Source organism: Pan troglodytes, chromosome 1 (genome assembly GCF_028858775.2).
Source record: "Pan troglodytes isolate AG18354 chromosome 1, NHGRI_mPanTro3-v2.0_pri, whole genome shotgun sequence".
NCBI classification, from domain to species: domain Eukaryota; kingdom Metazoa; phylum Chordata; class Mammalia; order Primates; family Hominidae; genus Pan; species Pan troglodytes.
In genome coordinates this window covers 207899693-207914715 of record NC_072398.2, presented here as the reverse complement: position 1 = coordinate 207914715, position 15023 = coordinate 207899693, and the positions used below count along the sequence as shown (strand labels likewise).

General features: G+C 42.2%; 1 protein-coding gene across 17 annotated transcripts in view; it reads right to left on the bottom strand.

The window, feature by feature from the left end:
• Positions 1-15023, bottom strand: part of LUZP1 (leucine zipper protein 1) — a 93277-nt gene that overhangs the window by 21657 nt on the left and 56597 nt on the right. For 5 of the 17 annotated variants that reach the window (XR_010147742.1, XR_010147740.1, XR_010147749.1 and 2 more), the window contains exons 2-3: positions 7883-7974; positions 2432-2537 (exon numbers count right to left, since the gene is read on the bottom strand). The gene's annotated coding sequence lies outside the window, so the exon portion shown is untranslated. Of the gene's footprint in view, positions 1-2431; positions 2538-2994; positions 3061-7882; positions 7975-15023 lie in introns of all 17 variants that reach the window. The other 12 variants (XR_002944116.3, XR_010147744.1, XM_063784821.1 and 9 more) reach the window with 3 other exon arrangements.

The following is a 15023-nucleotide window of genomic DNA, read 5'->3' as shown; positions in this document are numbered from 1 at the left end:
AGACCCTGTCTCAAAAAACAAAACCAAAAATTTAAATTAAAAAAAAATCAAACAGGTCTATGGGGAGAATTAGAATTTGAGAGCCTTCAAAATATGTCTAGAAGCCATTGCTTTCTGGTTAGCCACCACTACCACCCAGGTCCAACCTACCATCATCCCTGCCCTGGACTACTGATTACTGCAAAAGCTTCCTAACTTGTCTCCCTGCTCCCATCATTGTCCATCCTTCCCCACCCTCCACAGTCTGTTCTCCCACAACAACCAGAGTAGGCCTTTTAAAACATCAGTCAGATCAAGTCACTCCTCTACTCTAAGCTCTTTAGTGCACCTCACTTAGAATACAATGCACTCCAAAGGTGTCACATGGCTGTAAGGCCCTACATGATCTAGGTCCCATCACTCATCTGCTGCTCCTTCCCTACTACTCCAATCCAGCCACACGGCCTCCTTATGGGTCCTTATACATGACCAGTTACACTCATCCCTCAGAGATTTTATACCTGCTGTTCCCTCTGCCTAGGATGCTTTTCCCCCAGATATCTCCCTGGCTGGACTCCTCACTTCTTTTAGATCTTAGCTTAAAATATCACCTCATCAGAGGCCTTCCTTGATTGCTGTACATAAAGGAGCAATCCCTCAGCTCCCCACCACTATCACCTTACGCTGCTTTTTTGTCTTCTTAGCATGTACTATCTAGTGGATGTTATTTGTCTACTCACCTGTTTATTTATTTATATCTAATTATTCATTTTTATCTGTTTCTACCCATTAGAATATAATCCTTGAGAGCAAGGACTTTTTCTATTTTGTTTAATGCAGTATACTTAGTTCCGATAACTAAGGCGTGTAGTAAGTGGTCAATTTTTGTCATCAGAACATTAGCCCCAGTATATAGCAAAATATTTTATGTGTAATAGGTATGTGTAGGCTGGGTGCAATGGCTCACACTTATAATCCCAGCACTCTGGGAGGCCAAGGTGGGCAAATCACCTGAGGTCAGGAGTTCAAGACCAGCCTGGCCAACATGGTGAAACCCTGTCTCTACAAAAAATACAAAAATTAGCCCAGGCGTGGTGGCACACACTTGTAATCCCAGCTACTCGGGAGGCTGAGACAGGAGAATCGCTTGAGCCCAGGAGGCGGAGGTTTGCAGAGGCAGTAAGCCAAGATCGCACCAGTGCACTCCAGCCTCGGCAACAGAGCAAGACTCCGCCTTGCAAAAAATAAAAAAATACAGGGCAAGAGTTTGCCTTGAATTTTTCCACTCCTTCGAGAAGAGTTCCGTATTATCCCTAACTACACCTATTTCCTCAGAGGGGTTGACATGAGAGCAAGAGGCTTTGTTAAGATTCCTTTCCTATGCCCAGTCACTGCTATGACGAGAACCCATTTCCCACTCATTCTGAGCTACCCTATTGCTCTACTTTCCTAGGGAAGCTTTCCCTAACTATCATCCAGCTATCAGGAGCAACCAAGACCACCGGGTCTCTTGGCCACTGACCGTTCAAGTTCTCACTTCTATCTCTTCTATTTCATTAGTGCTCTCCTCTGCCTTAGCCAACACCAACCAATAAAATATTGGCACATAAAATCCATAAATGGCTAGGAAAAGAACCTAATTGTTGATCAAAAGGTTTTGTATTTTGCTTTGCTTTTCCAAGGTTAAATCAGTCACAGCCTCAACCAAAAAGTAACTTTCTTAAAAGGGAAACATTATAGTGTAATGAAAATAACGCACTAGGGTGGTGGCTCATGCCTGTAATCCCAGCACTTTGGGACACTAAGGCAGGAGGACTGCTTTAGCCCAGCAGTTTGAGACCAGCCTGGACAATACAGAGAGACCCAGTCTCTACAAAAAAATTAGCTGGGCATGGTGGTGCATACCTGTAGTCCCAGTTACTAGGGAGGCTGAGGTGGGAGGATCACCTGAGCCCAGGAAGTCAAGGCTGCAGTGAGCCATGATCATGCCACCGCCCTCCAGCCTGGGCAATGGGAGCGAAACCCAGTCTCAGAAAAAAAGGAAAGAAAATAATGCAGGTTTGAAACCTAGTTCTACTACTTGTGTGAACTTGGAAGAGTTATTTAACCTCTTTAAGCTTGTTTCCTTGTGGTGATGACAACAGTACTTACCTCACAGGGTTGGTAGGGAGATAACATGTCCAACAGGACTGCGCCCGACATAGAGTAAATATTCAGTAAATGGTAGCTACTTCTTAAGGGTGGCCTAATTCTTACGGTTGCTGACTTCATGCAAGGATTTTTCACCCTCATCAGGTTGGTTGGTTAAGTACTCAGCATAGTATTTGGTTCATAATAGGCCATCACAAATACTGACTTTCCTCCCCACTTCCAGTAGTGGCAAAATTATAGTGGCTTCAGAAACCACCCAATTCCATTGGTACACCCAGGTTTCACTGTACAACATACTTACCATGTAGGTAATTCAAGCTTTCCGTCAATACTTCCGGCGGCTCTCCCTATGCTTGCTGTTTTGGAAATAGTCACTCACTCTCTTTCAAAGGCAGTTGTCTCTTGACCTGGATAGAATATAAACAGAATGGAAGAGATAGGTAATGCATGAATCATACCAAGACTGAGGTGACCCAGAGGGCTGTCCCAAAGACTTTCACATACAATTCACTGTCACCAAGGGGCCAAGGTAAGATCTGCATCTAGATCCTGACACTAAAGGAACCTGGCTAAGCTGGCTATGTCTCTCTCAGGAAAGTCAAGAAAGAATTTGGCTGTAGGAGACTTCCCCTTTCCTATAAGATGATATGGTCCTAGGGTAGAACCCACTGTCTTTGCTTAAATTAAAACACCCGAACATTCCTCAACAGTCTAAAAATGTACATGACATCTTACAGCTAGGAAGCATCTCAGAAATCAGCTACAGGTTGAGCATCCCTGATCTGAAAACCCCAAATTCAAAATGCTCCAAAATCTGAAATGTTTTGAGTGCCCACATGACTCCACAAGTGGAAAATTCCATACCTGATCTCATCTGATAGGTTGCAGTCAAAATACAGGCACACAATACTCAGGTTTATTCAATGTTCCCTGGGGAAAAATAAAATTACCTTCAGGCTATATGTATAAGGTGTATAGGAAACATAAACGAATTTCATGTTTAGACTTGGGTCTTATCCCAAGACATGTCACTATATACATGCAAATTTTTTTTTAAAAATCTGAAATCTAAAACACTTCTGGTCCCAGGGATTTCAGATAAGGGGATACTCAACCTTCAGTTAAATGTCCTTGTTTTACAGAAGGAAACTAAAACTTAGAAAGGGTGAGTCACACAATTATTTAGCAGAAAAGCAAGGATTCTACTAAAAATAAGATGTTCTAGAAGATAGGAAAAAAACATCTGCGGAGTATTTACCAACCCTGAGCACTATGCTTTATGTTTTATATAAGACAATAAGAAGATAATGTTACCTCTACCTTACAGATAAAGAATTTAAGTTTCAAGAAGTGACTTGTCCAAGGTCTTACAGCTTGTTATTAAATGACAGAGTTTAAACTCAAGTCTGTCTGACTTTGAAAGTCCCTTCACCATGCTGGCTCTCATTTTGTTGCCCTCTAGACTCGGTCCTCAAAAGAGCCCTCAACCACCCAATATCAATTAGAACTAAAAATAGAGCTTTTCTTTCTGCAAACTTACCCTCCAGTTTTGAAACAAGCAGCCTTCTATAGGAGAGTTGAAAAGCCTACCATCCCATTGAATCTTACCCCTAAAATTAGAGAAGAGCTACTACAGATGGAAGATCTGGGTCAAACTTCTTGTGTTATCTTACTCTTGAGGAAAATGGAAAGGTAGCTTCTAAGCTAGTGGTAAACCTAAAGCTTTTGTACATGATCTTACACTCAAACTATCCTCCCTTCTTTCATCACAACTGCCTCCCTTACACATCCCTGCAAGCCATCTTGTGACTGCCTTCCAAGACTATTGGTCCCTTTAATCCAACTTCCACACCTCCACCAAAACATGCACACATGCACACATACATGCACCTGCGCGCATGCATGAACACGCACACATACACACACACACACATCCATCCCTGCCTCTATCTTCCCAGAGAGCAAGGCGGCTAGAATTACAATGGACAAATAATAAGAGTTTTTTTAAAACAGCTTAAAAGATGAGGGGAACAGTAGTAACTCAAGCCTCAAGCGAATAAAATTTGAAAAGAATTTTTTTTTGTAGTGATAGGGTCACACTATGTCACCCACACTGGTCTGAAACTCATGACCTCAAGCAATCTTCCCACCTTGGCCTCCCAAAGAGAAGAGTTACTGATAATATCAGCCAGGCACCGTGACTCACGCCTGTAATCCCAGCACTTTGGGCGGCCAAGGCGGGCAGATCACCTGAGGTCAGGAGTTCAAGACAACCCTGGCCAATATGGTGAAACCCCATCTCTACTAAAAATACAAAAATTAGCTGGGCATGGTGACATGTGCCTATAATCCCAGCTACTCAGTAGGCTGAGGCAAGAGAACCTCTTCAAACCAAGAGGCGGAGTTTGTGGTGAGCCCAGATCGCGCCACTGCACTCCAGCCTGGGCGACACAGGGAGACGCTGTCTCAAAAAAAAAAAAAAAAAAAAAAGTTACTGATAATAAAAACAGCTAGAAAATAAGTATAAAAAAGGATCTAGGCCAGGCACAGTGGCTCATGCCTATAATCCCAGCACTTTGGGAGGCCAAGGCAGGAGGATTGCTTGAACCCAGGAGTTCAAGAACAGCCTGGACAACAAAGCAAGGCCCCCATCTCTACAAAAAAAATTTTTTTTTTAATTAGCTGGGCATGGTGATGCACACCTATAGTCCTAGCTACTTGGGAGACTGAGACGGGAGGACCACCTGGAGCCCAGAAGTTTGAGGCTGCTGTGAGCCACAGTTGTCCTACTGCACTCCAGCTTAGATGACAGAGTGACGCTCTATCTTTAAAAATAATTTTAAAAACGATCTATACCAAGGCGGCACCCAAGAGATAGCTTAGGTGGATGTGGGGGAATCTTTAGCTCTCCACCCTCTGCTTTTAAAAAATAATCAATGGAAGTTAAAGTAAGTGTGATTGGTATTCAAATAGTTTTAGGACAGTTCCACAGACTTTCCGTCCTACCCCATCACCACCTGTCTCTTTCCCCCTCCCCACCCACCTTACACACACAACACCCACACACAAACACCGCCCCCCCACACACACACTCATCTTCTTCTGCATAGCCTAAAACCTCTCCTACATAAAAACTCTGAACTCTAAGAAATGGTCACATAAATCTGGTCTATCTCCCCTAAGGTCTCTGCAGCCCTAACAGTGATAGCGCCCCTGCTAAAATCTACTGTCCCAGCACCTACCACCTACTGCCAAATTTGCTGACATGTTACTAAGGCCCAGGGGCTTTTCTCTTCAAAACAAGACAGAATGCACTGCCAAAAGGAAAGAGGAACTCCAGCTAATCCTGATTTGTTTTCAACTGTCTACGTTCTCTCATATTTCTAAGGGGTAGAAGTAAGCAGTAACTGATTTCTTTCTTCTGAATGCCTTTTACTTCTTGCTTCCTCAGCGTAGTTGCCCTCTGTCCCCAAAACAAGAGGATGACTGTAAACATTCTCAAATTCCTTAGTGATGCCGCTTCAGAGAGCTTTCCACCATGACAGATCCATCCTCATCACTTCCCTCAAGCATCTCTTCTGGCACTTATTGTTTCTGTTACTGTTGGTGGTGATAGTGGTGGTAGTATGTGTGTACGTGTCTGTCTGCCTAGAAGAAGAGACTGAAGGATCCTTACAGATCACAGAGTCCAACCACCTCATTTCCCAGAGGAGCAAGTGGGTCCCAGAGAGGAAAGGAGACTTGCCCAAGCTTACAAAACAAGCTCAAGTGAACATTTTTGTCCCCCAAACACTTTGATAATAGATAAAAATGTCAGTACGAAATTCTGCTTTCAGCATGACCCTCCCACAGACAACAACTATACTCTGGATAAAACACAAAAACTATGTGAAGTGAACAAGGGCTGGCAGATTTTGAAAGTAAGTTGAAAGTTGGAAGAAAGGGCTGACATGGAAAGAACTCCTCATTTTTGGATCTCTAGCCTGAGGCTGGTCTAGCTGAAGTTCCAATCAAAAAACAAACCCTAGGCTTTCTGTCCTGAAGAAATAGCCCAGAGCAGCCACAGATCATGGAAGTAAGAAAAAAAAGAGCTAGAAAAGGAGAGTCTCAGGTTCTGTGTGTAAATTCTACCCAGTCTCTGGCTGAACCCTGAGCCATGCAAGCATAGGGCAGAATCCAAAGACCTCAGTTAAAGAGAAAAGAACTGAACTGAAATTTGAACTGCGACCCACTGCAGGTGTGACAGAGACAGAGTTTGCAGTTTTGAGTCTGAGTTATTGTCTACTAAATTAAAAACATCAACAGAAACCAAAGTCTCCACAATACAACATTCACAGTGTGAAGAATACAATTCCAAATTACATAAAGAACTAGAAAAAGCATCTGGACACGGTGGCTCATGCCTGTAATCCTGGCACTTTGGGAGGCCAAGACAGGAGGATCATCTGAGCCCAAAGTGTTTTTGAGACCAGCCTGGGCAACACAGTGAGACACTGTCTCTACAAAAAATGAAAATAAATTTAAAAAAATTAGCCAGGTGTGGTGATACATGCCTGTGGTCCCAGCTACCTGAGAGGCTGAGGCAGGAGGATCACTTCAGCCCAGTAGTCAAGGCTGCAGTGAGCCATGTCCACACCACTGCACTCCAGCCTGGGCGACTGAGTGAGACCCTGTCTCAAAACAAAACAAAACAAAAACAAACAAACAAACAAAAAACACCTAGAAAAATTAAACCCATTTGCAATTTGCAAAGGAAAAGACAATCAGCAGAGGGCAACTCCAAGACAACCCAGATGCTGAAATTCTCAGACAAAGATATTAACAGAGCTATTATAACTAAGATCAATGAAGTAAAAGAAAATATGCTCAAGGCCGGACACGGTGGCTCATGCCTGTAATCTCAGCACTTTGGGTGGCCGAGGCAGGCGGATCACGAGATCAGGAGATCGGGACCATTCTGACCAACATGGTGAAACCCCGTCTCTACTAAAAATACAAAAATTAGCCGGGTGTTGTGGCGCGCGCCTGTAGTCCCAGCTACTTGAGAGGCTGAGGCAGGAGAATCGCTTGAATCCGGGAGGCAGAGCTTGCAGTGAGCCGAGATTCAGCTACTGCACTCCAGCCTGGCGACAGAACAAGACTCCGTCTCAAAAAAAGAAAAAAAAAAAAGAAAATATGCTCAAAATGAAGGAGAAAACAGTAAATCTCAGAAGAGAAACTGAAAAAAAAATTTAAGTGGAAATTTTTGAACAGAAATACAGTATCTGAATTTTTTTAATTCACTGAATGGGCTTAAGGACAAAATGGAGATGACAGAGGAAAGAGTCAGTGAAATGTGGAAGCAGAACAATAGAAATGATTCAAACTGAAACAACTCTGGGTCATTCTCAGTCTCTAGAAAAACCACCCTCAGACCCTTTACTAAAGTATACACAGGGATAATTTTCTGTTATCAGAAAAATTGGTATCAGAGAGAAACAGAATAACTTGGGATCACAGAGTTTTCTAGTGGTCCTAAATTATATAGGAAGCAAGGGGAAAATAATTTTATTTTTCCTCCTATAATTACTGAAGTAGCATTCAGGATTGTTCAGGAAAAAAGCCAGGAAGGATTTTAATAATTTTTCTGCCCTGTGCAGTCTCTTCACCAAAAAGCCAACACGGTAAACAGGCCGATGGCAGGATGGGGTGGGGACCAATCAGGGGGTACGGGGCTAAGGAAGTGCCAGCAGCTTGCTATGTATGAACCAACCTAGGTGGTTTTAAAAGCAGCTTCCCTGAATGCCATCACTGACTGAGTCGCTTCTCACATTCAAGTCACTTCATGTTGGAGTTCAGAACACTCTAGATAAAAGTGGAAGAAAAAAACATAAGCTGCAGAAGACATGTCAATTTCTTTAAGGCCTGCCTTTTGCTCACTTCCCTCCTCCCAACCCCACTTGCCAACAAGAAGGAAAGAGAATCTAGAGCCAGTGATCTTTTCTGACTAAAGCGGGAAACTGAGAGTAAGACAACACACCCTCTAAGTGTAGAAAAACTTGGATGGGGAGTGAGAAACCCGGGTGGCGGCCTCTAGTTCTACCACAGACATTGTTGGACCTCAGATGTGTCTTTTACACTTTCTGGGTCTCAGCTTCATCAGTCAAACAAAAAGGCCAGACTAAATGATATTTAACAATGATATACTATTGTCCTTTCCAATAACACTATGAATGACATCCTTAACCATGCTATCTCCATTTGCCCTTGTAGAAACTATAAACAGGTCCGAAAAGATCTAAGTAGAGGCATATCATTTGATTAATTGGAGTACCTCATGTTATATAAATTATTCAAACTTTTAAAATAATTTTCTATAAGTCTTGCCATTAATACTTAAATTGCATCAATAATAGATATTTCAGTACCTATCTATGATAGAGGACTGCTGTAAAATAATGTCTTTCATCTGAAAGTGCTTCTAATTCTCCCAGAATAACTTTTTAAATCTACGTAACCTTTAGGATGAGAAGGCAAATACTCTTATCTCATATGACAGATGAGTAAACAAAGGGACTTCTGAGACCTTTTTAGGAAGCTAGTAACAGACAAACAAAACTAGAATCCAGCAATCCCATCTTTATGTGTCAGGTTATTTTTCACCTTGCCAAAGAAACCTTACCAAAGAAGAGTATAAACAAGATCAGAATTAGAAAGAACTTAAGAACTTTTGTGTACTTTGGGAGTGCTTATTAATAAATAATTGATAAAAGTAGGTTGAGATTAATGTATCTATTTGAAAGCTGGCACTCAAAGAACCGGCTCTGCTACTTCCTCTTTTTTTTTGGAGACAAAGTCTCGCTCTGTTGCCCAGGCTGGAGTGCAGTGGCACTATCTCGGCTCACTGCAACCTCCGCCTCCCGGGTTCAAGCGATTCTCCTGTCTCAGCCTCCCGAGTAGCTGGGATTACCGGTGCATGCCACCACGCCCAGCTAATTTTTGTATTTTTAGTAGAGATGGGGTTTCACCATGTTGGCCAGGCTGGTTCTCAAACTCCTGACCTCAAGTAATCCACCCACCTCAGCCTCCCAAAGTGCTGGGATTACAGGCGTGAACCACCACACCCGGCCCTGCTGTTTCCTTTTCTAACCAGTGGTCTATAATTGAGACTAGGCTTCCTTGCCCATGTTTGTGAAGTTTAGCAACAGAATCACATCTAAAATTGTTATTCACCTACGGAGAGAAAGTTGGCCAAGGCCAAGCACAGTGCCTAAAGCCTGTAATTCCAACATTTTGGGAAGCTGAGGCAGGAGGATCACTTGAGCCCAGGAGTTTGAGACCAGTCTGGGCAACATAGCAAGACCCCATCTCTCCAAAAATAAAACCAGGCCAGGTGCAGTGACTCACGCCTACAATCCTAGCACTTTGGAAGGTTGAGATGGGAGGATCACTTGAGCTCAGGAGATCGAGACCAGCCTGGGCAACATAGTGAGACCTTGTCTCTTAAAAAAATTTAAAAATTAGCCAGGTGTGGTGGCGTATGCCTGTAGTCCTAGCTACTCGGGCGGCTGAAGTGGGAGGATCGCTTGATCTAGGAGACTGAGGCTGCAGTGAGTGGAGCCACTACACTCCAGCCTGGACAGAGTGAGTGGAGCCACTACACTCCAGCCTGGACAGAGTGAGACACTGTTTCATTGGCCAGGCATGGTGGTATATGCCTGTAGTCCTAGCTACTCAGTAAGCTGAGACGGGAGAATTGCTTGAGCCCAGGTGTTCAAGGTTACAGTAAACTATGGTTTCATCACTGCTGGGTGACAGAGCAAGACCCTGCCTCCAGATAAATAAATGAATGAAAGAAAGTTGGCCAAATCAGAAGGTGTAAAAAAGTAAAAGACCACTGGACTGTTAAAAAAAAAAAAAAGAGGCAGAGAGAAGAAAAAAGAGAAAAGAAAAGGAAAAGAAAAGAAAGAAAAGTTTGCCTGTGTGAAAGTGATAAGGAAAATGTAGAGTTGAGGATCAGTTTTGTTGTTATTTTTGTTTAATGAGGGTACTATCCTAGCACTGTCTGTCACATGTACGAGCTGCAAGTCTTAGGAGGTGCAAGTCACCCAAAGGTTTCAAATCTTTTTACCTTCACACTCAACTCAGAGAATGTGACTTCCCTTGTACTGACTGTTAAGTGCCCAGAGCATCAATCTAGAAGTTTTTTGTTTTACATGCATCTGATCTCCCTTAGGAGAAGTGTATCTCATCTCTTAAAACGGAAGATTAAAATGCCCTTCTATATACTTGGTGGTATCAGAAGAAGAATACTAAGCTGTACCTATTAGAGAGCCTGAGTGAAAAAGGTTTTCTGCTGCTATTTTAATTTGAAGGCATATTTTACAGGGTCACTATTATTTCTACCCCCTGTAACAAGTTTATTTCCATTTTATTGCTTCTAGGGAATTTCCCTTTGTCTCTATTCCACACTCTCTCTCCATCCTGCCTGCTGCCCTGGCAACATGCTATAAGGGAAAACCACACGTGGGATTGAAAGTCAGATTATCTGGGTTCTATTCTAATTCAGTCACATATTACTTTAAGTGATTAAACTTCACAACCTCAGTTTCCACAACTGTATATAGAGATTACATCTAAACTTCATGGGACTGTTGTAAGGATTATATAAAAATATACATTAAATGCCTAAGCACATAATGCCTGAATGAAAATATACCCTACACATATTAATTTGATTTTCTTTTCATCACTGTACACATTCTTAAGTTTTTTTTTTTCCTCTCTCTCTCTCTCTCTCTCTCTCTCTCTCTCTCTCTCTCTCTCTCGGCACATCAGGAAGCCCTGGGGGGGGCGGGGGGGGAACACCTTGAGAAAGTAACTTGCCCAGTTACAGCAGAAATAATTTTAAATAAGTACTAAGAGAGGTGGATGGGTGGGGCCAGAGGTATAATAAGGCAGCATCCAAAAGGGCAAGGAAGATGCCCAAGTCAGAATAATCAGGCTCCATGCCAGTTCTGCCTCCCACCCCTAAGCCCTAAGTTCCTTCTTGTAGCTATAACTATGTCTATCTCCTTCTTTTACTAAGTCACACTTGCCAACACGTCTCATGTCAATGTCTACATTATTAAAAACAAACAGGAGGCTGGGGACAGTGGCTCACGGCTCTAATCCCAGAGCTTTGGGAGGCCGAGGCGGGCAGATCACGAAGTCAGGAGTTCGAGACCAACCTGGCAAACATGGTGAAACCCTGTCTCTACTAAAAATACAAAAAGTAGCCAGGCGTGGTGGCGTACGCCTGTAGTCCCAGCTAATTAGGAGGCTGAGGCAGGAGACTTGCTTGAACCCGGGAGGTGAAGGCTGCAATGAGCTGAGATTGCGCCACTGCACTCCACCCTGGGCGACAGAGCGAGACTCCATCTCAAAAAATAATAATAATAAATAAAAACAAACAGTCATGGTGGCTTGCACCTGTAATCCCAGCACTGTGGGAGGCCAAAGTGGGTGGATCACTTGAGGTCAGGAGTTCGAGACCAGCCTGATCAACATGGTGCAACCCCATCTCTAAACACAAAAATTAGCTAGGCATGGTGGCGCACATCTGTAGTCCCAGCTACTCAGGAGGCTGAGGCAACCAGAATTGCTTGAACCCAGGAGGCAGAGGTTTCAGTGAACTGAGATCACGCCACTGCACTTCAGCCTGGGCAAGAGAGCAAGACTCCATCTCAAAAAAAAATTAAAATTAAAATTAAAACTCACTCACATTCACACACCAGGTAGTACAATGGGCAGTAGAATCCTGAGTTCTACTCTTGTCTCTCCAACTTACTAGAATAGTTTCCTCATTTGTAACACAGAAATGACAATGTGTCTTGACTACAAGATTATAAGGACCAAACAGAAGAATGTATGTGAAAGTACTTTGTACACAATAAAACATGGTTATTGTCATAGGTACAGTGGGTCTACCTTTGGCCAGTTTAGGTGTTAAGTTTTACTTTAAAAAGGCCTCAGTTCTACAATACTCTATTTCTGTGATCCAAGGCTGCCTATTTCAAGTCCTCTTCTTCCTGGCAGCTGAAAATTTTATATTGTCATCCTAATTTCACTTGATTCCCTGATTTTTGCAAGGTTCCTCAAATTTCTCTAACCAAATGGGCTCCATGTCTCCAAAATGGTAACTAAAGACCACTAGAACTGATCACCTCTAACTGTCCTTTTGGTTCTAATATTCTAAGATTCTTGGGCCTATGTTCCCAATGCACTTTGTCTGTATCTCTACTTGAGCAATTTTCTTAGTCTACTTTGCATTACAGGTTTATCTGACACCATCTCCTAAAGAAAAAGCCACAGGTAGGTTGTCCTATGTTGTTTTATATTCCCCGTAGCAATTAACGTGGAGCTTCACACACAAGTTACTAAAAAGTATTAGTTGAATTGACTTGATGCTAATTTCTCCTTTTTTTATACTTACTATCCCTACTACACCATAATTATAGACCACCTTATTCTTTTGTACTGCCATTGGCCTGGTACAGTGTGAAATAAACAGTCAACATTTTTTTAAGGACCTGATGTGACTAGCTCTTTTTTTTGTTTTTTTGTTTGTTTTTTTGTGGTTTTTTTTGTTTGTTTTTTTGTTTTTTTGTTTTTGTTTTTTGTTTTTTTTGTTTTTTTTGAGACAGGGTATCACTCTGTTGCCCAGGCTACAGTGAAGTGGCACAATCACAGCTCACTATAACCTCGAACTCCTGGGCTCGAGCAATCCTCCTGCCTCGGCCTCCTGATTAGCTAGGACATAACTGAAAGTGAAAGCAAGTATGACAACTCAGATCTTAGTTTTAGCTTTAAAAATAACAAGCTATGGGTGTGACCTTAGGCAAACTGCTTCATTTCTCCAGGCCTCATTAAGATATCTCTTACAACTTTTAAACAAAGTCTGGAGAGGATGTTGAGAGGAATCAAGTAAGAATAAGCCCTTCTGAAAAACCCTAGGTTTATCTCTAGTATAGCACTTATCATTCTGTATTATAATTGTCTACTTGTTACTCTCCTGTACCAAACCCTGAGCTCCTGAAAGGCCAGAATTATGTATTTCATCTCTGAATCCAAGCATGTGCATAGAACGTGGCACACAGTAACAGTTCAGTAAATGTTCAACGGCCAAACTACTGAAAATTACAAGTGCCTATACTTACGAAGACTCTTATGTATAAATGGACTTATATAAACTTATAAGAAAGAATAATTCATCTCCCACATATACAACCCTTTCAGATAACATTAAATAAAAGTATTTTTCTTATTATCACCAGCTCAAGTCCAGGTTTTGTTTTTTGTTGGTAGTTTTTTTTTTTTTTTTTAAAGACAGAGTCGTGCTCTGTCACCAAAGCTGGAGTGCGGTGGTGCAATCATGGCTCCCTGCAGTCTCAACCCCCTGGACTCAAGCAAATCCTCCCCGCTCAGCTCCCAGAGTAGCTGGGACTACAGGGATGTGTCACCACAACAAGCTAAGTTTTGTATGTTTTGTAGAGATGGGGTTTCACCATGTTGCCCAGGCTGGTCTCAAACTCCAGAGCTCGAGCAATTCACCCACCTCAGCCTCCCAAAATGCTGGAATTATAGACATGAGACACGGCACCAGCCTAGGAAGTCCAATTATTGAATGCCCAGAATCATCTGAAATTCAGGATCCCTAGAAGATATCCTGACAAGGGCCTCAGAAGTGCATGCCTCCTACGCTCTAAATAATATACCTCCTAATAAATAAACAAACATATATATATATATATATATATATATATATATGGAGACAGGTCTCACTCTGTCACCCAGGCAGGAGTGCAATGGTGCAATCATGGCTTAATGCAGCCTTAAGCTCCTGGGCTCAAGAGACCCTCCCACCTCAGCCTCCCAAGTATCTGTGCACCAAAATGCCCAGCTAATTTTTTTATTTTTATTTTTTTGTAGAGACAGGGTCTTGCTATGTTGCCCAGGCTGGTCTTGAACTCCTGGCCTCAAACGATCCTCTTCTCTCGACCTCCCAAAGTGCTAGGACTACAGGCATGAGCCACTACGCCTGACAATAATACCTAATGCTTATACATTATTTCATAGTTCAAAGCACTTTCACATCCATACTCTCAATCCTTAATAATGACCCCACAAGGAGGTATTATCAAATTCATTTTATATGTTGAAGAAATTGAGGCTCATATTTTAAATACTTTGCTAACCTAAGGCAAGCTGATATCAACTAAAGGAGGGCTTTCATATTTAGCCTCTCTTGCTTCAGTGCCCAAAAGAGGCAGAAACAAGAACACCACCATCTCCACTCCCCTGGCCTCTACAAACGAGGTGGATCAGACCACTATCTGCTATTGCTTTACTGAGCTGACTACCTCTTAAGTTTTTCTCGTCTCCATAAAAATCAGTTACCCAGAGTATTTTATTATGTCTTAAGCAAAAAATAAGACCAGCCCAGGGAGAAAAATCCCCAAGATTACAAACAACCACATTTATAAGCTGCTGGCTTATATCTTTATATACAAAGCTAAAAAAATAAGGGCAAAACCTGCTCCAACGGGAGCTGTAAACCCTACTGACCAAACAGCCCCTCGGCACTTAGGTAGGTAGTTACATACAGCTAATTTAGTCTGTAATAGTTTTTGTACTTCTTCAATAATTTGTACTGCCTATTGTTTTCTCCATACCATTCTAAATGCCTCAAGAGCAGAGGTCACATCTTCTGTTAATTTACATCTGTTCCTGTACAATGACCATATAGTACCCAAACCAAAATTGGTTTTTCTGGCCTAGAAATTTATATAAAGTCTTATCCAAATTTAAAAATTAAAATAAATAGGCTAGGCACAGTGGTTCATGCCTGTAATCCCAGCACTTGGGAGACCAAG